The sequence below is a fragment of the Arachis ipaensis genome, chromosome B5 (genome assembly GCF_059453495.1).
Source record: "Arachis ipaensis isolate K30076 ecotype BB chromosome B5, ASM5945349v1, whole genome shotgun sequence".
In the NCBI taxonomy this organism is placed as follows: Eukaryota; Viridiplantae; Streptophyta; class Magnoliopsida; order Fabales; family Fabaceae; genus Arachis; species Arachis ipaensis.
Window position 1 is genome coordinate 103,820,181 of NC_142440.1, and position 25,526 is coordinate 103,845,706.

The window sequence follows — 25,526 nt, forward strand, 5'->3', positions numbered from 1 at the left end:
CTGTTTCTTCCACCATTATTAAAGCCTTGTTGAGGCTTTTGATCCTTCCATGAGAAATTTGGATGATTTCTCCATGTTGAGTTATAGGTGTTTCCATAAGGTTCACCTAAGTAATTTACCTCTGCTATTGCAGGGTTCTCAGGATCATAGGCTTCTTCTTCAGAAGATGCCTCTTGAGTACTGTTGGATGCAGCATGCATTCCATGCAGACTCTGAGAAATCATATTGACTTGCTGAGTCAATATTTTGTTCTGAGCCAATATGGCATTCAGAGTATCAACTTCAAGAACTCCCTTCTTCATAGGCGTCCCATTGCTCACAGGATTCCTTTCAGAAGTGTACATGAACTGGTTATTAGCAACCATGTCAATGAGTTCTTGAGCTTCTGCAGGCGTTTTCTTTAGGTGAATGGATCCACCTGCAGAAGTGTCCAGTGACATCTTTGATAGCTCAGATAAACCATCATAGAATATATCCAGGATGGTCCATTCTGAAAGCATGTCAGAAGGACACTTTTTGGTCAACTGTTTGTATCTTTCCCAAGCTTCATAGAGGGATTCACCTTCTTTCTGTCTGAAGGTTTGAACATCAGCTCTAAGCTTGCTCAGCTTTTGAGGACGAAAGTACTTGGCTAAGAAAGTCGTGACCAGCTTATCCCAAGAGTTCAGGCTGTCTTTGGGTTGAGAATCCAACCATAATCTAGCTCTGTCTCTTACAGCAAAAGGGAAAAGCATGAGCCTGTAGACTTCAGGATCTACTCCATTAGTCTTAACAGTATCACATATCTGCAAGAATTCAGTTAAGAACTGAAAAGGATCTTCAGATGGAAGTCCATGAAACTTGCAGTTCTGCTGCATCAGAGAAACTAATTGAGGTTTCAGCTCAAAGTTGTTTGCTCCAATGGCAGGAATGGAGATGCTTCTTCCATGTAAATTGGAATTAGGTGCAGTGAAGTCACCAAGCATCTTCCTTACATTATTATTATTTTCGGCTGCCATCTCCTCTTCCTGTTCGAAAATTTCTGAAAGGTTATCTCTGGATTGTTGTAATTTAGCTTCTCTTAATTTTCTCTTCAGAGTCCTTTCAAGTTCTGGATCTGCTTCCACAAGAATGTTCTTATCCTTGCTCCTGCTCATATGACAAAGAAAAAAGCACAGAAAAATAATAATAATAATAGAGATCCTTTATACCACAGTATAGGGATCCCTTTGTGAGTGGAAGAAAAGAGGGGGAGACAAAGAATGTGATGTAAAGGAAGAAACACAACTGTACGGATGGAAGAGATGTGAGATGAGATGTTAGGATATGATTGAATAAATAGAATGAGATGGGGGAGGAATAGTTTTCGAAAATTATTTTAAAAAGAGTTAGTGATTTTCGAAAATGATTTTTGAAAAATGTTAGTAATTTTCGAAAATTTTTGAAATCAAAAATAAAAAATAAAAAATAATTAGTTAATTAAAAAGAAATTTTTGAAAAAGGGGGAGATATTTTCGAAAATTAGAGAGAGAGAGAGTTAGTTAGGTAGTTTTGAAAAAGTTAAGAGACTAACAAAAAGTTAGTTAGTTAGTTGAAACAAATTTTGAAAAAGATAAGAAGTTAGGAAGTTAGAAAAGATATTTTGAAAAGATATTTTTGAAAAAGATAAGATAAGAAGATATTTTTGAAAAGATATGATTGAAATTAGTTTTGAAAAAGATTTGATTTTTAAAATCACAATTAATGACTTGATTCATAAGAAATCACAAGATATGATTCTAGAACTTAAAGTTTGAATCTTTCTTAACAAGCAAGTAACAAACTTCAAATTTTTGAATCAAAACATTAATTGTTTATGTTATTTTCGAAAATTTGGTATAAAAATAAGAAAAAGATTTTTGAAAAATATTTTTTTGAATTTTCGAAAATAACTAAGAATTTTGAAAAAGATTTGATTTTTGAGAAAGATTTTGAAAAAGATAAGATTTTCAAATTGAAAATTTGATTTGACTCATAAGAAACAACTTGATTTTTAAAAATTTTTGAAAAAGTCAATCCAAATTTTCGAATTTGATGAGAGAAAAGGGGAAAGATATTTTTTTGATTTTTGAATTTTTATGATGCAAGAGAAAAACACAAAAAAAATGCAATGCATGAAATTTTTAGATCAAAACATGTGATGCATGCAAGAATGCTATGAATGTCAAGATGAACACCAAGAACACTTTGAATGTCATGATGAACATCAAGAACATATTTTTGAAAAATTTTTAATGTAAAGAAAACATGCAAGACACCAAACTTAGAATTCTTTAATGCTTACGCACTAAGAATTCAAGAATGCATATGATAAACATGAAAAGACATAAAACAAAAAATCATCAAGATCAAACAAGAAGACTTACCAAGAACAACTTGAAGATCATGAAGAACACTATGAATGCATGATATTTTCGAAAAAAAATGCAAGATGCATATGCAAGTGACACCAAACTTGTGATATGACTCAAGACTCAAACAAGAAACACAAAAATATTTTTGATTTTTATGATTTTCTAATTTTTTTTTGGATTTTTTTCGAAAATTATATGAAAAAGAAAAATTAAGGATTCCAAAATTTTTAACATGAATTCCAGGAATCTTGCCATGTTAGTCTAAAGCTTCAGTCCAGGAATTAGACATGGCTCACTAGCCAGCCAAGCTTTCAAAGAAAGCTCCAGTCCAAAACACTAGACATGGTCAATGGCCAGCCAAGCTTCAGCAGGTGATCATGGATCAGCAGCAGGTGGATGAGTAACAACTAATTTGCTCTTGATAACAAATTGCAACCCTCAGTCCAAATGAATTTAGACATGGCTTTACAGCCAACCAGGCTTCACATGCTTCATGAAACACTAGAATTCATTCTTAAAAATTTTGAATAAATTTTTGAAAACATTTTTATTATTATTTTTTTTTCGAAAACAGATGAGAAAATTTTGAAATATTTTTGAAAATTTTTTGAAAAGAAAACAAAAAGAAAATTACCTGATCTAAGCAACAAGATGAACCGTCAGTTGTCCAAACTCAAACAATCCCCGGCAACGGCGCCAAAAACTTGGTGAACGAAATTGTGTTCCATGTTCTTTGTACTTGTGTGAGATTAACAATATATAATTGTATTGAATCCTCATTGTGGCTCTATGTGTGGACACAACTCCGTTCAACTAACCAGCAAGTGCACTGGGTCGTCCAAGTAATATCTTACGTGAGTAAGGGTCGAATCCCACGGAGATTGTTGGTATGAAGCAAGCTATGGTCACCTTGTAAATCTCAGTCAGGCGGATTTAAACATGATACTTGATTAGATTAAAATAAACAATAAAAGGGATAGAGATACTTATGTAGATTCATTGGCAGGAATTTCAGATAAGCGAATGAAGATGCTTTTCGTTCCTCTGAACCTCTGCTTTCCTGCTATCTTCATCCAATCAGTCTTACTCCCTTCCATGGCTGGCTTTATGTGATACATCACCACTGTCAATGGCTACTTTCGGTCATCTCACGGGAAAATGATCCAATGCCCTGTCACGGCACGGCTAATCGTCTGGAGGCATCACCCTTGTCAATGGCTTCATCTTATCCTCTCAGTGAATAATATGCTCACGCACCCTGTCACGGCACGGCTATTCATCTGTCGGTTCTCGATCATGCCGGAATAGGATTTACTATCCTTTTGCGTCTGTCACTAACGCCCTGCAATCGCGAGTTAGGAGCTCGTCACAGTCATTCAATCATTGAATCCTACTCAGAATACCACAGACAAGGTTTAGACCTTCCAGATTCTCTTGAATGCTGCCATCATTCTAGCTTACGCCACGAAGATTCCGGTTAGGAGATCTAAGAGATACTCATTCTAGCTTATTTCATGTAGAACGGAAGTGTTTGTCAGGCACGCGTTCATAAGGGAGAAGGATGATGAGCGTCACACATAATCATCTTCATCATGTTCTTTGGTGCGAATGGATATCTTAGAAGCGAAATAAGAAGAATTGAATAGAAAACAGTAGTACTTTGCATTAATCTTTGAGGAACAGCAGAGCTCCACACCTTAATCTATGGAGTGTAGAAACTCTACCGTATGAAAATACATAAGTGAAGGTCCAGGCATGGCCGAGATGGCCAGCCCCCTTAGTCTAAGAACTATGCGTTCCAAGATGGTCAAAAAGACTAGTAAAAGGTCCTATTTATAATAAACTAGCTACTAGGGTTTACATGAGTAAGTAATTGATGCATAAATCCACTTCCTGGGCCCACTTGGTGTGTGTTTGGGCTGAGCTTAAGTGTAGCACGTGCAGAGGCCATTTGTGGAGTTGAACGCCAGTTTCTATGCCAGTTTGGGCGTTCAACTCTGGTTTTGGATCCTTTTCTGGCGCTGGACGCCAGATTTGGGCAGAAGGCTGGTGTTGAACGCCAGTTTACGTCGTCTATTCTTGGCCAAAGTATGAACTATTATATATTTCTGGAAAGCCCTGGATGTCTACTTTCCAACTCAATTGGAAGCGCGCCATTTCGAGTTCTGTAGCTCCAGAAAATCCACTTTGAGTGCAGGGAGGTCAGAATCCAACAGCATCAGCAGTCCTTCTTCAACCTCTGAATCTGATTTCTGCTCAAGTCCCTCAATTTCAGCCAGAAAATACCTGAAATCACAGAAAAACACACAAACTCATAGTAAAGTCCAGAAATGTGAATTTAACACAAAATCTATTAAAAACATCCCTAAAAGTAACTAGATCCTTCTAAAAACATACTAAAAACAATGTCAAAAAGCGTATAAATTATCCGCTCATCACTTGTCCCCAAGCAACTAAAAATAAAATAAGATAAAAAGAATAGAATATACTATAAATTCCAAAATATCAATGAAACATAACCCCAATCAGATGAGCGGGACTTGTAGCTTTTTGCCTCTTGAATAGTTTTGGCATCTCACCTTATCCATTGAGGTTCAAAATGATTGGCATCTATAGGAACTCAGAGTTCAGATAGTGTTATTGATTCTCCTAGTTCAGTATGTTGATTTTTGAACACAGCCACTTTATGAGTCTTGGCCGTGGCCTAAGCACTTTATTTTCCAGTATTACCACCAGATACATAAATGCCACAGACACATAACTGGGTGAACCTTTTCAGATTGTGACTCAACTTTGCTAAAGTCCCTAATTAGAGGTGTCCAGGGTTCTTAAGCACACTCTTTTTTTGCTTTGGACCTTGACTTTAACCACTCAGTCTCAAGTTTTCACTTGACACCTTCACGCCACAAGCACATGGTTAGGGACAGCTTGGTTTAGCCGCTTAGGCCAGGATTTTAATCCTTTAGGCCCTCCTATCCACTGATGCTCAAAGCCTTGGATCCTTTTTATTTACCCTTGCCTTTTGGTTTTAAGGGTTATTGGCTTTTTGCTCTTGCCTTTTGGTTTTAAGAGCTTTTGACTTTTTCTGCTTGCTTTTTACTTTTCTATTTTTTTTTTCACCATTTTTTTTGCAAGCTTTGTATTCACTGCTTTTTCTTGCTTCAAGAATCATTTTTATGATTTTTCATATTATCAAATAACATGTCTCCTGTCCATCATTCTTTCAAGAGCCAACATATTTAACATTCTAAAACACCAACTTCAAAAGATATATGCACTGTTCAAGCATTCATTCAAAAAACAAAAAGTATTGTCTCCACATCAATATAATTAAACTAAGTTCAAGGATAAATTCAAAACTCATGTACTTCTTATTCTTTTGAATTAAAAACATTTTTCATTTAAGAGAGGTGATGGATTCATAGGACATTCATAACTTTAAGACAATGTTACTAAATACTAATGATCATATAATAAGACACTAACATAGATAAGCACTTAACATAAAGAAAACGAAAAATAGAAAATTTGAGAACAAGGAATGAGTCCACCTTAGTGATGGTGGCATTTTCTTCTTGAGGAACCAATGATGTCCTTGAGCTCTTCTATGTCTCTTCCTTATCTTTGTTGCTCCTCCCTCATAGCTCTTTGATCTTCTCTAATTTCATGGAGAATGATTGAGTGCTCTTGATGTTCCACCCTTAGTTGTCCCATGTTGGAACTCAATTCTCCTAGGGAGGTGTTGATTTGCTCCCAAAAGTTCTGTGGAGGAAAGTGCATCCCTTGAGGCATCTCAGAGATTTCTTGGTGATGAGCTTCTTCATGCGTCTCTTGAGATCCATGAATAGGCTCTTTTGTTTGCTCCATCCTTTTCTTAGTAATGGGCTTGTCCTCATCAATGAGGATATCTCCCTCTATGTCAATCCCAGCCGAATTGCATAGCTGGCAAATGAGGAGAGGAAAAGCTAAACTTGCCATAGTGGAGGACTTGTCAGCCACCTTGTAGAGTTCTTGAGGTATAATCTCATGAACCTCCACCTCTTCTCCAATCATGATGCTATGGATCATGATGGCCCGGTTTATAGTAACTTCAGACCGGTTGCTAGTGGGAATGATTGAGCGTTGAATGAACTCCAACCATCCTCTAGCTACAGGCTTAAGGTCCAGTCTTCTCAGTTGAACCGGTTTGCCTTTTGAGTTAATCTTCCATTGAGCTCCTTCCACACATATGTCCATGAGGAATTAGTCCAACCTTTGATCAAAGTTGACTCTCCTTGTGTAGGGGCGTGCGTTCTCTTCCATCATTGGCAAGTTGAACGCCAACCTCACATTTTCCATACTAAAATCTAAGTATTTCCCCCGAACCATGGTGAGATAATTCTTTGGGTTTGGGTTCTTACTTTGATCATCGTTCCTAGTGCTCCATGCATTAGCATAGAACTCTTGAACCATTAGAATTCTGACTTGTTGGATGGGGTTTGTTAGAACTTCCCAACCTCTTCTTTGGATCTCATGTCGGATCTCCGGATACTCATTTTTCTTGAGTTTGAAAGGGACCTCGGGGATCACCTTCTTCTTGGCCACAACATCATAGAAGTGGTCTTGATGGGCTTTGGAGATGAATCTTTCCATCTCCCATGACTCGGAGGTGGAAGCTTTTGTCTTCCCTTTCCCTTTTCTAGAGGATTCTCTGGTCTTAGGTGCCATCAATGGTAATGGAAAAATAAAAAGCTTATGCTTTTACCACACCAAACTTAGAATATTGCTCGCCCTCGAGCAAGAGAAGAAAGAAAAGAAGAAGAAGAAGAAGAAGATATAGAAGAGAGGGAGAGAGGGTTGTGTTTCGGCCAAGACGGGGATGAGAGGGTTGTGTTGTGTGAAAATGAAGAAGAATGGAGAGGTTTATATAGTGGAGGGAGAGGGGTTAAGGTTTGGCCATATGGGGTGGGTTTGGGTGGGAAAAGTGATTTTGAATTTTGAATGTAGGTGGGGTTTATAAGGTAGGTTTATGGGGAAGAGTGGATGGATGTGAGTGGTGAATGGGTAATAGGGAAGAGAGAGATTGAGGTGATTAGTGAAGAGTTTTGGGGAAAGGTGTTTATTGGGAAGAGAGGATGAATGAGAAAAGGGGAGAGTATGAGTGGAGGTAGGTGGGGATCCTGTGGAGTCCACAGATGCTGAGATGATCCTGTGGGGTCCACAGATCCTGAGGTGTCAAGGATTTACATCCCTGCACTATTGAGGCATGTAAAATGCCTTTGCATGCAATTCTGGCATTTAAACGCTGAATTGATGCTTGTTCTGGGCGTTCAACGCCCAGATGCAGCATGTTTTTGGCGTTGAACGCCAGTTCTATGCTTGTTTCTGGCGTTCAACGCCAGCTTTTCTCAGTGTGCATTCCTGGCGTCTGAACGCCAAGATGCTGCTTGTTTCTGGCGTTCAACGCCAGATCCATGCTCTGTTCTGGCGTTGAACGCCAGCCAGATTCTCCTTACTGGCGTTTAAACGCCAGTAAGCCCTTCCTCCAGGGTGTGATTTTTCTTCTGCTGTTTTTGATTCTGTTTTTAATTTTTCTATTTATTTTATGACTCCACATGATCATGAACCTAATAAAACATGAAAGAACAATAAGAATGAAAATAAAATTAGATAAATAAAAATTGGGTTGCCTCCCAACAAGCGCTTCTTTAATGTCAATAGCTTGACAGTGAGCTCTTATTGAGTCTCACAGATGTTCAGAGCATTGTTGAGACTTTCCAACACCAAACTTAGAGTTTGGATATGGGAGTTCAACACCAAACTTAGAGTTTGGTTGTGGCCTCCCAACACCAAACTTAGAGTTTGACTATGGGGGCTCTGGTTGACTCTGCAGTGAAAGAAGCCTTTCATGCTTCTTCTCCATGGTTACAGAGATAGATCCTTGAGTTTTAAACACAAGGTTGTCCTCATTTAGTCGAAGGATCAATTCTCCTCTGTCCACATCAATCACAGCTCTTGCTATGGCTAGGAAGGGTCTTCCAAGGATGATGGATTCATCCTCTTCCTTCCCAGTGTCTAGGATTATGAAATCAGTAGGGATGTAAAGGCCTTCAACTTTTACTAACACGTCTTCTACCTGACCATAAGCCTCTTTTCTTGAATTGTCTGCCATCTCTAATGAGATTCTAGCAGCTTGCACCTCAAAGATTCCCAGTTTCTCCATTACAGAGAGTGGCATGAGGTTTATTCCTGACCATAGGTCACATAGAGCCTTCTCAAAGGTCATGGTGCCTATGGTACAAGGTATTAGGAACTTTTCAGGATCCTGTTTCTTCTGAGGCAATCTCAGTTGATCTAATGCATTTAGTTCATTGGTGAACAGGGGAGGTTCATCTCCCCAAGTCTCATTACCAAATAAATTGGCATTCAGCTTCATGATTGCACCAAGAAACTTGGCAACTTACTCTTCAGTAACATCCTCATTCTCTTCAGAAGAGGAATACTCATCAGAGCTCATGAGTGGCATAAGGAGGTTCAATGGAATCTCTATGGTCTCTATATGAGTCTCAGATTCCTTTGGTTCCTCAGAGGGAAACTCCTTATTGATCACTGGACGTCCTAGGAGGTCTTCCTCACTGGGATTCATGTCCTCCTCCTCTCTTGTGGGTTCAGCCATGATGGTCAATTCAATGGCCTTGCACTCTCCTTTTGGATTTTCTTCTGTATTGCTTGGGAGAGCACTAGGAGGGGTTTCAGTGATCTTCTTACTCAGCTGGCCCACTTGTGCCTCCAAATTTCTAATGGAGGATCTTGTTTCATTCATGAAACTAAGAGTGGCCTTAGATAAATCAGAGACTAAGTTTGCTAAATTAGAGGTATTTTGTTCAGAGTTCTCTATCTGTTGCTGAGTGGATGATGGAAAAGGCTTGCTATTGCTAAACCTGTTTCCTCCACCATTATTAAAGCCTTGTTGAGGCTTTTGTTGATCCTTCCATGAGAGATTTGGGTGATTTATCCATGAGGGATTATAGGTGTTTCCATATGGTTCACCCATGTAATTCACCTCTGCTATTGCATGGTTCTCAGGATCATAAGCTTCTTCTTCAGAAGATGCCTCTTGAGTACTGTTGGATGCAGCTTGCATTCCATTCAGACTCTGGGAAATCATATTGACTTGCTGAGTCAATATTTTATTTTGAGCCAATATGGCATTCAGAGTATCAATTTCAAGAACTTCCTTCTTCTGAGGCGTCCCATTACTCACAAGATTCCTCTCAGAAGTGTACATGAACTGGTTATTAGCAACCATGTCAATGAGTTCTTGAGCTTCTGCAGGCGTTTTCTTTAGGTGAATGGATCCACCTACAGAAGTATCCAATGACATCTTAGCTAATTCAGACAGACCATCATAGAATATATCCAGGATGGTCCATTCTGAAAGCATGTCAGAAGGACACTTTTTGGTCAGTTGCTTGTATCTCTCCCAAGCTTCATAGAGGGATTCACCTTCTTTCTATCTGAAGGTTTGAACATCCACTCTAAGCTTACTGAGCTTTTGAAGAGGAAATAACTTGGCTAAGAAAGCCGTGACTAGCTTATCTCAAGAGTTCAGGCTATCTTTGGGTTGAGAGTCCAACCACATTCTAGCTCTGTCTCTCACAGCAAACGGGAAAAGCATGAGCCTGTAGACTTCAGGATCTACTCCATTAGTCTTAACAGTATCACAGATCTGCAAGAATTCAGTTAAGAACTGAAAGGGATCTTCATATGGAAGTCCATGAAACTTGCAGTTTTGTTGCATTAGAGAAACTAATTGAGGTTTAAGCTCAAAATTGTTTGCTCCAATGGTAGGGATGGAGATGCTTCTTCCATGTGAATTGTAATTTGGTGCAGTAAAGTCACCAAACATCTTCCTTGCATTATTATTATTTTCGGCTGCCATCTCCTCTTCCTTTTCAAAAATTTCTGTAAGGTTGTCTCTGGATTGTTGTAATTTAGCTTCTCTTAGTTTCCTCTTCAGAGTCCTTTCAGGTTCAGGGTCTTCTTCAACAAGAATGTTCTTGTCCTTGCTCCTGCTCATATGAAAAAGAAGGGAATAGAAAATAATAATAGGGATCTTCTTTGCCTCAGTAGAGAGAGGTTCCTTTGTGTGAGTAGAAGAAGAAAATAATGTAATGTAAAGAAGAGAAGAGGAAAAACTCGAACACTGAGAGGGAGGTGGTGTTCGAATTTTTGGATGGGAGAGAAGTGTTAGTAGATGAATAGATAAATAGAAGAAGATGAGAGAGAGAAATTTTCGAAAATAATTTTTGAAAAGGAGTTGATGATTTTCGAAAATTAAAGGGGAAATAAAATTAAAATTAAAATTTAAAACAATTAATTAATTAAAAAGAATTTTTGAAAAAGAGGGAGGTATTTTTGAAAATTAGAGAGGGAAGAGTAGTTAGGTGGTTTTGAAAAAGATAAGAAACAAACAAAAAGTCAATTAGTTAGTTGAAACAGATTTGAAAATCAATTTTGAAAAGATAAGAAGATAAGAAGTTAGAAAAGATATTTGAAAAAGATAAGATAAAAATATATTTTTGAAAAGATATGATTGAAATTAGTTTTGAAAAAGATTTGATTTTTAAAATCACAATTAATGACTTGATTCACAAGAAATCACAAGATATGATTCTAGAACTTAAAGTTTGAATCTTTCTTAACAAGTAAGTAACAAACTTGAAATTTTTGAACAAAAACATTAATTGTTGATGATATTTTCGAAAATATGATATAAAATTAAGAAAAATATTTTTGAAAAATATTTTTAAAATTTTCGAAAATAATTAAGAAAAATGAAAAAGATATGATTTTTGAAAAAGATTTTGAAAAAGATAAGATTTTTAAATTGAAAATTTGATTTGACTCATAAGAAACAACTAAATTTTAAAAAGTTTTGAAAAAGTCAACTCAAATTTTTGAAAATTTATGAGTGAAAAAGGGAAAGATATTTTTTTTTTATTTTTGAATTTTTAATTATGAAGAGAAAAACATCAAAAAGACTCAATGCATGAAATTTTGGATCAAAACATGTGATGCATACAAGAACACTATGAATGTCAAGATGAACACCAAGAACACTTTGAAGATCAAGATGAACATCAAGACTTATTTTTGAAAATTTTTAATGAAAGAAAAACATGCAAGACACCAAACTTAGAGATTTTCAATAATTATACACTAACAAGTTAAAAATGCATATGAAAAACAAGAAAAGACACAAAACAAGAAGATATGAAGATCAAACAAGAAGACTTACCAAGAACAACTTGAAGATCAGGAAGAACACTATGAATGCATGAATTTTTCAAAAATTTTTATGCAATATTTAAAACATGCAATTAACACTAAACTTAAAATTGACTCAAGACTCAAACAAGAAACAAAAAATATTTTTGATTTTATGATTTTATTAATTTTTTTGGATTTTTGTATATTTTTATTTTTTTGAAAACCTATAGGGAAAAGGAAGCAATGAATTCAAAGTCCTCAATCAAGATTCCAGGAATCATACCAGGTTATTCTAAAGCTCGATGGCCAGCCAAACTTCAGCATACCAATTTGAAACTTTAGAATTCATTCTTAAAAATTTTAAAATAATTTTCGAAAACAAAGGGAAAATAAATTTTTTTTTGAAAGATTTTTGAAAACAAATTTTTTTTTTTTGAAAAGAAAATGAAAAGAAAGTTACCTAATCTGAGCAACAAGATGAACCGTCAGTTGTCCAAACTCGAACAATCCCCGGCAACGGCGCCAAAAACTTGGTGCACGAAATTGTGATCCCTGGTAATGGCTCACAACTTCGATACAACTAACCAGCAAGTGCACTGGGTCATCCAAGTAATAAAACCTTACGTGAGTAAGGGTCAATCCCACGGAGATTGTTGGTATGAAGCAAGCTATGGTCATCTTGTAAATCTCAATCAGGCGGATATCAAATGGTTATGGAGTTTTCGAATAATAATAATAAATAAACAGAAAATAAAGATAGGAATACTTATGCAAATCATTGGTGAGAATTTCAGATAAGCGTATAGAGATGCTTTCGTTCCTCTGAACCTCTGCTTTCCTGCTGTCTTCATCCAATCATTCCTACTCCTTTCCATGGCAAGCTTTATATAGGGCATCACCGTTGTCAATGGCTACATCCCATCCTCTCTGTGAAAAAGGTCCAAATGCTCTGTCACGGCACGGCTAATCATCTGGAGGTTCTCGATCATACTGGAATAGGATTCACCCTCCTTTTGCGTCTGTCACTACGCCCAGCACTCGCGAGTTTGAAGTTCGTCACAGCCATCCCTTCCCAGATCCTACTCAGAATACCACAGACAAGGTTTAGACTTTCCAGATCTCAGGAATGGCCATCCATGGGTTCTAACTTATACCATGAAGATTCTAATATCTCGGACTCGGTCCTCTGTATTAGATATCTAAGAGATACTCATTCTAGCTTGTTTACATGTAGAACGGAAGTGTTTGTCAGGCACGCGTTCATAAGTGAGAATGATGATGAGCGTCACATAATCATCACATTCATCATGTTCTTGGGTGCGAATGGATATCTTAGAAGCGGAATAAGTTGAATTGAATATAAAACAGTAGTACTTTGCATTAAATCATGAGGAACAACAGAGCTCCACACGTTATTCTTTGGAGTGCAGAAACTCTACCGTTGAAAAATACATAAGTGAAAGGTTCAGGCATGGCCAAATGGCCAGCCCCCATGATCTAAGAACTAGACATCCCAAGATGTCTAATACAATAGTAAAAAGTCCTATTTATACTAAACTAGTTACTAGGGTTTACAAAAGTAAGTAATTGATGCATAAATCCACTTCCGGGGCCCACTTGGTGTGTGCCTGGGCTGAGCTTGAAGTTTACACATGCAGAGGCTTCTTTTGGAGTTGAACGCCAAGTCGTAACGTGTTTTTGGCGTTCAACTCTGGTTCATGACGTGTTTCTAGTGTTTAACTCCAGACTGCAGCATAGAACTGGCGTTCAACGCCCTTTTGCTTCCTCTAAACTCGGGCAAAGTATGGACTATTATATATTGCTGGAAAGCCCTGGATGTCTACTTTCTAACGCCGTTGAGAGCGCGCCATTTGGAGTTTTGTAGCTCCAGAAAATCCACTTTGAGTGCAGGGAGGTCAGAATCCAACAACATCAGCAGTCCTTCTTCAACCTCTGAATCTGATTTTTGCTCAAGTCCCTCAATTTCAGCCAGAAAATATCTGAAATCACAGAAAAATACACAAACTCATAGTAAAGTCCAGAAATGTGAATTTAACATAAAAACTAATAAAAACATCCCTAAAAGTAACTAGATCCTACTAAAAACATACTAAAAACAATGCCAAAAAGCGTATAAATTATCCGCTCATCAATTCCTCCTACTCTTCTCCTTTTTCCAAACAAAAAAAAAGATATTAACTGAGCTTTGAAACCTAACAATATTAATGTATAATACCATTTTTTATATTAATGTATATATGAGTTTGATTTTTCATTTGCTTAATACTTACCAATAGAAATTGCTTTACTCCTTGTGCTGCCTTTGCTGATTTTTCGTGTCCTTGTTCATTTTAATTTTGGCAGGTTGCTTCTCTTAGAGAAGGTGTATCCCTAGAAACCAAACTTCTGAGCAGGTAAGTTCTTGTGTCAGTTTATCTTTGAAGTTTTTCAGGTTATCTGATGACAAACACAATTCAATTAAGTTCACAAGGTCGAAAACCGACTTTGGAATATCTCCATGAATTTTGTTGCCGCATAAATTTAAGTACAGCAAGGAATAAGATGAGATTGCACTTAGATTTCATGTGAATTGGTTACTTGAAAGGTCTAAATGTTTCAAAAGCGACAAAGATAAACACCAAGAAGGAATTATCCCATTTAAATAGCAGTTGATTGTTACATGCTTGATGTAGCTTTATGTAATGTATTGCTTTTTAATAAGATCCATGCACATTTCATTGGTTATTTTGATTTATGTTCTTCACAAGACTGGGATATTTGTAGAATCTGGAAAGCCATTATTTACAATCTGGTTCTCATTTTTCTGTCATTTACAAATTTGTTGATTATTTCATGAACCTAGTTTCTTAACTGGAATGCTTGGTGGTAAAAAGTATTTTATAGCAGGAATCTGACATGTTCACTTTCTCTGCAGATTGAACCTATTCGTAATCTTTTTGCTGCTCTTTTCCTAGCCAGCATTGGAATGTTGATTCATGTTCATTTTCTCTGGAACCATGTTGACATTCTGGTAGCATCTGGTAGTATCTGGAACTCATGTTCATTTTCTCTGGAACCATGTTGATTCATGTTCATTTTCTCTTCTCAGTCGTGCTTCTAATCTTTATCTAGTTGAGGTTTGTGCTAAAATGGTTGTGACTATACTGATGAATCCAGTCTTTGATAGTTTAACAGTTTCTAATCAAAAACCATCCCTGATGTTCTTATTATACAGTGATTTTGCTTTATCCATTGAATCCAAAAAGGCAGAAATGGTGATATAGATTGATACTTAATTATTGCCAGCCAATAGGGATTCTGATATTTATTAATTTCAGGGTAAACTATATTTGCTGCTTCTTGGGACCACATCTCTTAGTCTGGTACGAAACATTTTTATATATTTGAATTAACAGCTACAGGGATCCATAACTGATCCATAATTGGGGGTTATAGTCTTGCAGATTTTGAAATGCTGTGAACATGGCAATATACACATATAGCTGATAAACTTGGTGCAAAGAAATGGATAGGACAATAAAAACTTCTCTGTCTTTCAAAGAGATTGTTCTTTCATTAAAAAGAAAGTTTGAATTGAATGTCAATGTTAGACAAGTTTTGATGTGGGAAAAATTATCTATTCTTCAATATTGAAGTTTACCAAGATCAAGTATTTAAGTCTGAAAAACGTAAAGTATATCATAAGCTGTCATCAGTTTCAATGCTTTGAATTCAATGATACTGCTATTAATTTATTATGAATGCATAATCCCATCAATAATTTCTCAGCTAATTTCTGCAGGTAACAACTCCTTTACTTTACTATATGTAGAATCCCATCAGATATTCAGTCATATTTTGCTACATTTGTAAAAGTAGTTGTGTTCATGCTTGCTACTTGAATGGTTTGGGTAAAAGATTGAATTTGATAGAATAAGAGAATACTAATGTGGGTGTAAAATTATTTTTTAAACTAACATCTAATTAGGTGTTTTATATAGTTAAAAGCAACTTCTTTTTGAGATATTTGGTGTGAAAATGAACTGTTTTTCTTTTTTCCTTTTTAATTTATCTGTAAGATCTTATTGGATGTAATACATGAAAATTAAATTATTATTCCCGAATGTCATCCATTTTCATATCTTTTTGTTTCGTATTAAATTTTTGGATTAATTCTTCTCCCGCCCCTGTATTAGTCAAGGGACATTTATTTCCTACAAAAGCTTCTGAATTTGAAAGGACATGATGGTTTCAGAATGAATGAAGTGCTTGTGTCATTGTGGTACATAATGGGTTTGTGGCCCTTGGCCTATAGCATGCTGCTACTTCCTACAGGAAGGAGGTATTTCACTCTGAATCTGATATTTCCTAAAAAATTAACATGGTTTGTTAATGTTAATTGCACTCTAATTGCAATGTTAACTCTATTATTACTTTGCATGCCCTTGCAATGTTGATTATGATGTTCTACAGCTCAAAAAGCAAAGTTCCTATTTGGCCCTTCCTTTTACTTTCATGTTTTGGCGGTGCATATGCGCTTCTTCCTTATTTCATACTTTGGAATCCACCAGCACCTTCGATTGAAGAAACTGAGCTTAAATCATGGCCATTGATCTTTCTTGAATCAAAAGTAACTGCAGTGGTAAGCACTCATCTTAGTTTCATCTTGAAAATTGTTGCAGGAAGATACTTGAAATTTAATCAAAAATAACTGCAGTGGTAACAACTCCTTTTTGGTTCTTTTTTCTAATAATTGCCTTATTTGTTGTCTGAGTGTAGATCGGATATAGTAAGGTAGACATCCTCTGCTCAGAAAGTGGAAAGCAGCGAATAATTTTGATGGACCAAGAATCTCAAGAGGCAAGTATATTGCCATCATCACTAAGAAGCTCAAGAAAGAATGAAGCTATCCATAAATTAGGATATTGAATCTTGATGAGTCTACTAGTAGTTACTTGTCATCTAATGTATTCAAATTGTATTATTGTATGGAAATAATTGCTTCTTATTATAAAGAAAGCGCTTTGTACTCACTGGTGTGTTTTTCTATTTATACCATCAATAAAAATTTGTATTTATTAATTTATATTTATTTTGTATGAAAACAAATTTATTTTGCAATGAAAAAATCTAAAAAAAAAATTCTATTTTATCTTACTGACGAATTTACAGACGGATTTTTTGTCTGTAATCAGAGTGTGGGAAGATTTTCTAAGGTTCAAATTACAGACGAAAAATCTGTCAGAAAATCCGTCTGTAATTATAGACGAAAAATCCGTCGGAAAATCCGTCTGTAATTACCGACAAAAAATCCGTCGGAAAGTTCGTCATCTCAGGGAAATGGATGGAGAATTTACAAAGGAAAAATCCGTCGGTAACTGGTAAAAATACATTGGTAATTTCTGACGGAAAAAAATCCGTCGGTAAATAATTTCCGACGAGGCTTTTACAGAGGGACAAAATCCGTTGGTAATTTCGTCGGTAACCAAAAATCCATCTGTAATAAAGACTAAATCTGTCTGTATTAATCCATTTTCTAGTTGTGACAATTCAATCCACGTTAGTTTTATCATATTGGTACAGTAACATGCACAAACAAAACACACAATACAAACACACAAGCAATTCATACGTAAATCACAAGTAAGAAATTCACAAATAACACAACACAACAATATAAAGCACGCCTAAGCAATTTATACAAATGCATATGATGAATGTCTGTCCTAAGCAGGTCATGAGCTCACGTGTCAATTTACACCCTATAGCCCGACATTACCTAAGAATTAGTCTTAGATATGGTTTTCCAGATGTTTAGTTGCATATAAGTCCTATGGTCGAAGCCATTCAGTTGACTTTAAATTATATTAAGCCCTACGACAAAGCCATAGTCCTACGGCATAGCTGTTCAATTGACTTTAAATTGCACCAAAATGCCTACCTCTAGAGAACAGTTCTCAGCTTGTTGGCGTCCCCACTATATATTCAACACTGCACAAGCCGAATAAAATCCTCGACTTTACCAGACACTCAATCCTCATTCAACATTCTTAGTTATTTCATTTATTATTCATAGCCTTTCATTCATCTCTTACTCATCAACCTTCAATTATCATTTTAACCTCATTCTTTCATTAAAAAAAAAAAAGAAAATCATTTCATCCTCATTAATATTTTACCTTAAACTTTTTCTTATCTTCCTAAATCATTCTTTCAAGTCACTTTCAAACAGTTTAAATTTAACTTGACACTTTAAAATAATATCCATTTTTAAAGCTTATAAACAACCAATAACCAACATCAACTAAGCATTTAATCATCTATTGCTATCAAATATCCAATTTATTAATCAAACATCCAAGGCACAGTTTACACAATTCAATTTAATTAAATCCTTATATTTTTTTAAAAATTCGAACATAACCTCCCTTAAAAATAGACTTAGTCACCCCTTAAGCATTCTCTCAATCTCAACAATTCATCAACCATTACAATGTCATAAAATAAAATCAGAGTTCCAAACAAGTATTAGTTTCCCAAACAAACATGGAAAGGTGTACACTACCATTAAACAAATCTCAAGTCACACACATTCAACAATTATCAAAATAACACCAAAATTAATCACATTTACAGCAACAAACCAAACTTTAGTTACAAAATCAAAATTCAATCATTAACAATAAACCTCTAGCTCAAGCATTCCTCTAATAATCAAAGAATTACGCTTTCTTACAACTCCACTGATTGCCAAACATTATTGAAACTGAATCAATTAAAAACCCAACAAAGTTAATCAAACCATCAGATAGTCATTAACTTATGTATTTATTTATTAAAACTTCTTAGGGCATTCATATATTTGAAAACCGTAATTTTTAAAATAAATCTCCTACCTCCATTAGTTGCAATTCACAGATGTTAGGAATGCAGCAACCATCTACAACAACAACAACAACTCAATGTAGTAGCAACAACAGAGGAAGCTTTGAAAAGGCGACTAACAAACACAACAACGGTAGAAAAAGGAAAAATGAAGAGTGAAGCAAGATCTAAATAGTGGTAGTGATGACACGTCATCACAACCACTTTTTAGGCTTCTTTTTCATTTGCTTTCTTAGTTTTTGAGTTAAATCCTTATGTTTTTAGTGATGCTTTGATAACTAATCATATCTTTAGAGTTGTGTTAGAATAATTAGGTTTTTAGGCTAAAATCAAGCAAATTAGGATGAAATTCAACACAAAAACAAGCTTGGAAGCGCAGACCCAAAGAAGACTAACCCAAATGCCTAGAATGCCAAGTTAGGTGCCCAAATCCAAAGCCTGGCTCGGCTCCAAGGAGTGGCGCCCATCATTGTAAAATCTTACAAAATATTAAGTAATTAATTTACAACTAATAAATAAATTAAATGAGAGAAAAAAATTAGAGATTTAATATTTATAATTTAGATAAATAAAAATATTTAAAGTGTGAATTAAAAGGCTTATCTTAAAAGTTTTGGCCAAAAATTAGACCAACAAACTAAAACAAGTGAACCGGGCCCAAGTGGGTCCAAGCCCACACATATATAAGGCTTACAACTTAACAAATTCAGTATTTCTCCTTCATTTGAGAAAAGAGACACGAAAATGGAAGAGAGAAAAGAAGAGAAGAGAAACCCTAACCACCATCAACTTCAAACTTCCATAACATTCGCTCTGGAGCTCCGATTGACAAGCTGTTTACAGTCACGCGTTTGTCTCAGCTTCCTCTTTATTTCTATCTAAGTATTATGGTTAATAACTCAAAATTCCAGCCCAAATTTCTATTTCAAAGCTGAAATTGCATTTTGGTTTAGGTATTAAGGATTTTTTGTGATTTTGATGTTATAGGGATTTTCTAGCTTATATTGGCAGTATCCATCACTAATTTCAGTGGGTAAAGATAAGGAATCCTTTTCCTTTCTTGGTTCATCAATTTATGAAAATTTTAGTTTTTAATTTTGTGTCAAATTGTATAATATGATGTTAGATTGAGTAATTGGAAGCTTGGCTTTATGGAACTTTGAAAAGAAAAGCTTGGAAGCTTGAAATTGCAACATTCAAGTATGGGTGATAGTTTTGAGTAGGCATTATGTAAGGTTATGTGAAAATCTAGCTTACTTGCTGCTAGGATAAGTTGAATGGATTTAATTGTTGATATGCTTGAATAATGGTTAGTATGAGCATTGAGTTGGTTCATGTGTTTTGGCATGAAAATTGAGACTAAAAATAATGAGTTTTTGATGAATTGAGAAGTGCTATGTGATATTGTGATATATGTTGGTGCTATATTGCATGAAAATGAATATGTATGTTGAAGTTTTAATTGAAAATTGGGTGTATCAATATTGTAAATTGGGCCGGAGGCCGTGATAGGGTGAGGAATTCCCTATCTGAATAGTTGAGATAAATGGTGTAAATTGTTGTATGAGAATGAGATGATTTAATTATTGATTGATAGAGAGTTTGGATATATATATATATATATATATACATATATATATATATATATATATATATATGTATATATATATATATATATATGTATATATATATATATATGTTGTATGTTATTGATGGATATGGATATGTTGATGGAATGGGTTAACTAAGTTGGAAGTGAGTTGATTTAGGCTTGGAATGGTTGAGGATGTATGGATGAGTGTTTGGGATGTGTATAAGTGATTTTGGAATGCTTTATGATGAATTAAATTGAGAATTTATGAAATTGATGGATTATGAAAATTTGATAAAATCCTATTTTTAGCCAATTTCGGCGAGCCATAACTTGGCGCTCAGAGTTCGGGTTTGAATGAGATTGGTCTTAAATTAAATCTAGTGGAAAGATCTTTAAAATCATTTAAAGATGAAGAAAAACAGAATTTTGTAGAAAAACTTATAAGAGTTTGAATTTGGGGGTTTAAAAGTGAATTCTATAGAAGTTGTAGAAAATTGAGGTCATGCGTTCGTATGACCCATGCGTACGCATGATGGGTGAAACATAAGTAAAATGATTTCGTGCGAGTTTCATGCACATGCACAAAGACAGAGTTGCATGTACACACGAGGCATGCGTATGTACAACCCGCATTTTCAGAATTTAATATTTTTTCTGCACGTACCATGCGCACGCACAGAAGGGAACTCGCCATACCACTACAAGAAAAAGGCGTATTTGTAACAAAAAAATTGTTACAAAACGTCGAAATTTTGAAACAAAAGTTTTTTGTAACAAAAAAAGGGGCCATTGCAGTAAGTCCCGTTACAAAAAGTTTTTGTAACGAAAAATGGAACTGTTACAATTCAATATGATGTTTTGTAACAATTTTTTCTAATACAAAAAACTAGAAGCCGTTACAAAAGTGGTAACAAATTTTGATCTTCAAAGTATTTTTCGTGACAATCTATTTTTTCCTATCAAAAAATTTTGTTACAAAATGTAACTTGATTTTGTAACATTTTTTTCTTTAGTTACAAAAGTAAAATAATTATTTTGTAACATTTTTTTAATTAACTAATATATTAACTATTTTATTAATCAATTCTACATTTATATAATATGTAAAAACATACATAATTCAAACATGTCTCATTTAGCTAAAATTATTTTAAAACAAAATAACATTAGTGAGTACATTGATTAGTTCTACAAGTTATATGTCTTGCACAAGTTCAACCAAAAGTTAAAAGTTCTAACATAGATTAGTGTCTCTATGAATCAAAATATTCTTGAGCCCTCAAAGTAGCATGTGGTCACCATTTCAGCACTCCTATAAATAAGAAAATCCGAAACAAAAAGTTAGGTGCATAGTCAAAAGAAATATCTTGAGGCAATCAGAAATCATGTAGCAAACAAGGGTCTATTTTGACACAAATTCGTCAAATAGAACTTGTTTGCTCAAACAACACAATGCAGTTTAATTGAGCAACCAAATAGGACAATAACCAAATAGTGAATAATAAAACCTGAAGCTTCCAACTTCCAACAACCAAAATAGTGAAGCACTTAGCTGGATAATCAATCAAATGAGCTTAGCAACAGTTGAAAACCAAAAGCAATTAAATACCAACTCAATCAATTAATTGAATCAAAGATGAATATTGAAAACAACTTAAGATAAATTCCGGCAGCATTTCAGCAGTAAATTTGCCTATTTCACAATTTCAATCAATCAATTCAAATTCTATATGAATTCTTTGACAGTTAAAAATACAAAAAATCATAATGAATTCATAGGAAGGAAGTAAATAAGCCAATTCCAGCAAGAAAACATGAGGAAACAATTAAAACCAATCCAACCAACAAGAAGTAGAGTAGCACTCAGCAGAACAGCAATCAATGGCCCATCATACAGCACCCAAAACAGTAAAATGAACAAAGGTAATGGATTCAGGCAGCATTCTATTCATTGAAGTCAATAACCATTACACTTGCAAGAAGCAGGGGCACATCAGTTTATCCATTAATTCAACAGAAAATCAATCAAGCTAAACTAAACGATTTTAGCAACAGATTTATCAATAAAACTAATCTCAGTTCAGCAACCATCATCTATTCCAGCACAAACAACAATAACTCAGCAGCATTTCCTTTCTCATTGAATTTAACAATCATTCAACAAGCAGGCAATGAGGGGAAAAAATCAGCAGAAACCAACAGCAAGTATAGAGCAGCAATAACAACTTAATGTGAGAAATTATTCAACAACAAATGCACACACAAATACAAGGATTACTTAAATGACTCATCATGCTTATCCACATAAGTCTGCAGTGAAACCACTTACCGTTTCACTTAAGAGGCTTGTAACAACAGCTTTTTTATCAACTTCTTTCTCATTCTCCCTATCAGGCTCACTGTCAGTACTGGTAGGAGGTGGAAGTGCTGAACCACCAAACATGGCTTCGTCATGAGCAGCTTGGATTTGTTCCTCCCTTCTTGCCTTGATAAGAAAATGGATTCGATTTATGTTTAGTCTTCCATACATAGATGATGCATGTATGTTAATGGTGTGCGAAATCGTGATCATTCCATTCCTTGGTAACGGCGCTAAAAACTTAATACGCACGTTCATGATCTTATATCTGTTTCACAACTTCGTATAACTAACCAGCAAGTGCAATGGGTCGTCCAAGTAATAAACCTTACGTGAGTAAGGGTCGATCCCACGGAGATTGTCGGCTTGAAGCAAGCTATGGTAATCTTGTAAATCACAGTCAAGCGGATATCAAATGGTTATGAAGTTTTCAAAAAATAATAATAAATAAATAGAAAATAAAGATAGAAATACTTATGTAAATCATTGGTGAGAATTTCAGATAAGCGTATAGAGATGCTTTCGTTCCTCTGATCTCTGCTTTCCTGTTGTCTTCATCCAATCAATCCTACTCCTTTCCATGGCAAGCTTTATGTAGGGCATCACCGTTGTCAATGGCTACATCCCATCCTCTTTGTGAAAAAGGTCCAAATGCTCTGTCACGGCACGGCTAATCATCTGTCGGTTCTCGATCATACTGGAATAGGATCCATTGATCCTTTTGCGTCTGTCACTACGCCCAGCACTCGTGAGTTTGAAGCTCGTCACAGCCATCCCTTCCCAGATCCTACTCGGAATACTACAGACAAGGTTTAGACTTTCCGGATCTCAGGAATGGCCATCCATGGGTTCTAACTTATACCACGAAGACACTAATAACTCGGACTCGGTCCCCTGTATTAGATATCCAAGAGATACCCGTTCAATCTAAGGTAGAACGGAAGTGGTTGTCAGGCACGCGTTCATAAGTTGAGAATGATGATGACTGTCACGATCATCACATCCACCATATTGAAGTGCGAATGAATATCTTAGAAGCGGAATAAGTTGAATTGAATAGAAAAACAGTAGTACCTTGCATTAATCTTTTACGAACAGCAGAGCTCCACACCTTAATCTATGGTGTGTAGAAACTCTACCGTTGAAAAATACATAAGTGAGAGGTTCAGGCATGGCCGAGAGGCCATCCCCCAAACGTGATCTAAAGATGAAACTAAAGATGTTCCGAAGATGATAACTCAATAGTAAAAAGTCCTATTTATAAAAACTAGTTACTAGGGTTTACAGAGATAAGTAATTGATGCAGAAATCCACTTCCAGGGCCCACTTGGTGTGTGCTTGGGCTGAGCTTGAAGTTTACAAGTGGAAAGGTCATTCTTGGAGTTGAACTCCAGTTTGTAACGTGTTTCTGGCATTGAACTCCACTTTGCAACTTGTTTCTGGCACTAAACGCCAGACTGCAGCATGAAACTGGCGTTGAACGCCAGTTTACACCGTCAATCCTTATTCAAAGTATGGACTATTATATATTGCTGGAAATCCCTGGATGTCGACTTTCCAACGCAATTAGAAGCGTGCCATTTGGAGTTCTGTAGCTCCAGAAAATCTATTTTGAGTGCAGGGAGGTAAGAATCCAACAGCATCTGCAGTCCTTCTTCAACCTCTGAATCTGATTTTTGCTCAGGTCCCTCAATTTCAGCCAGAAAATACCTGAAATCACAGAAAAATACACAAACTCATAGTAAAGTCCAGAAATGTGTTAACATAAAAACTAATAAAAATATACTAAAAACTAACTAAATCATACTGAAAACATACTAACAACAATGCCAAAAAGCGTATAAATTATCCGCTCATCACAACACCAAACTTAAATTGTTGCTTGTCCCCAAGCAACTGAAAATCAAATAGGATAAAAAGAAGAGAATATACTATAAATTCCAAAATATCAATGAAACATAGCTCCAATCAGATGAGCGGGACTTGTAGATTTTTGCCTCTTGAATAGTTTTGGCATCTCAAAGTTCAGAATGATTGGCATCAATAGGAACTTAGAATTTAGATAGTGTTATTGATTCTCCTAGTTCAGTATGTTAATTCTTGAACACAGCTACTTTATGAGTCTTGGCCGTGGCCCTAAGCACTTTGTTTTCCAGTATTACCACCGGATACATAAATGCCACAGACACATAACTGGGTGAACCTTTTCAGATTGTGACTCAGCTTTGCTAAAGTCCCCAATTAGAGGTGTCCAGGGTTCTTAAGCACACTCTTTTTTTTGCTTTGGACCTTTACTTTAACCGCTCAGTCTCAAGTTTTCACTTGACACCTTCACGCCACAAGCACATGGTTAGGGACAGCTTGGTTTAGCCGCTTAGGCCAGGATTTTATTCCTTTAGGCCCTCCTATCCACTGATGCTCAAAGCCTTGGATCCTTTTTATTACCCTTGCCTTTTGGTTTTAAGGGTTACTGGCTTTTTGCTTTTGCGTCTTGGTTTTAAGAGCTTTTGGCTTTTTCTGCTTGCTTTTTCTTTTTCTATATTTTTTTTCGCCATTTTTTTTTCTGCAAGCTTTTGTATTCACTGCTTTTTCTTGCTTCAAGAATCATTTTTATGATTTTTCAGATTATCAAATAACATTTCTCCTGTTCATCATTCTTTCAAGAGCCAACATATTTAACATTCATAAACAACAACTTCAAAAGACATATGCACTGTTCAAGCATTCATTCAGAAAACAAAAAGTATTGTCACCACATCAATATAATTAAACTAAGTTCAAGGATAAATTCGAAACTCATGTACTTCTTGTTCTTTTGTAATTAAAACATTTTCCCATTTAAGAGAGGTGATGGATTCATATTCACTACTTTAAGGAATAGACACTTGAATACTAATGATCATGTAATAAGACACAAATATAGATAAACATTTAACATAAAAATGAAAAACAGAAAATTCAAGAACAAGGAATGAGTCCACCTTAGTGATGGTGGCGTTTTCTTCTTGAGGAACCAATGATGTCCTTGAGCTCTTCTATGTCTCTTCCTTGTCTTTGTTGCTCC

General features: G+C 35.5%; 2 non-coding genes across 2 annotated transcripts; both read left to right on the plus strand.

Moving 5' to 3' along the window:
• The first annotated feature begins 494 nt into the window (after positions 1 to 494).
• LOC148565222 (small nucleolar RNA R71) lies at positions 495 to 602 on the plus strand. Its single transcript, XR_015884219.1, has one exon. It is a non-coding gene; the product is annotated as a small nucleolar RNA R71 (small nucleolar RNA).
• A 9,187-nt stretch (positions 603 to 9,789) lies between these two features.
• On the plus strand, positions 9,790 to 9,897 carry LOC148565223 (small nucleolar RNA R71). Its single transcript, XR_015884978.1, has one exon. It is a non-coding gene; the product is annotated as a small nucleolar RNA R71 (small nucleolar RNA).
• Positions 9,898 to 25,526: the final 15,629 nt, after the last annotated feature.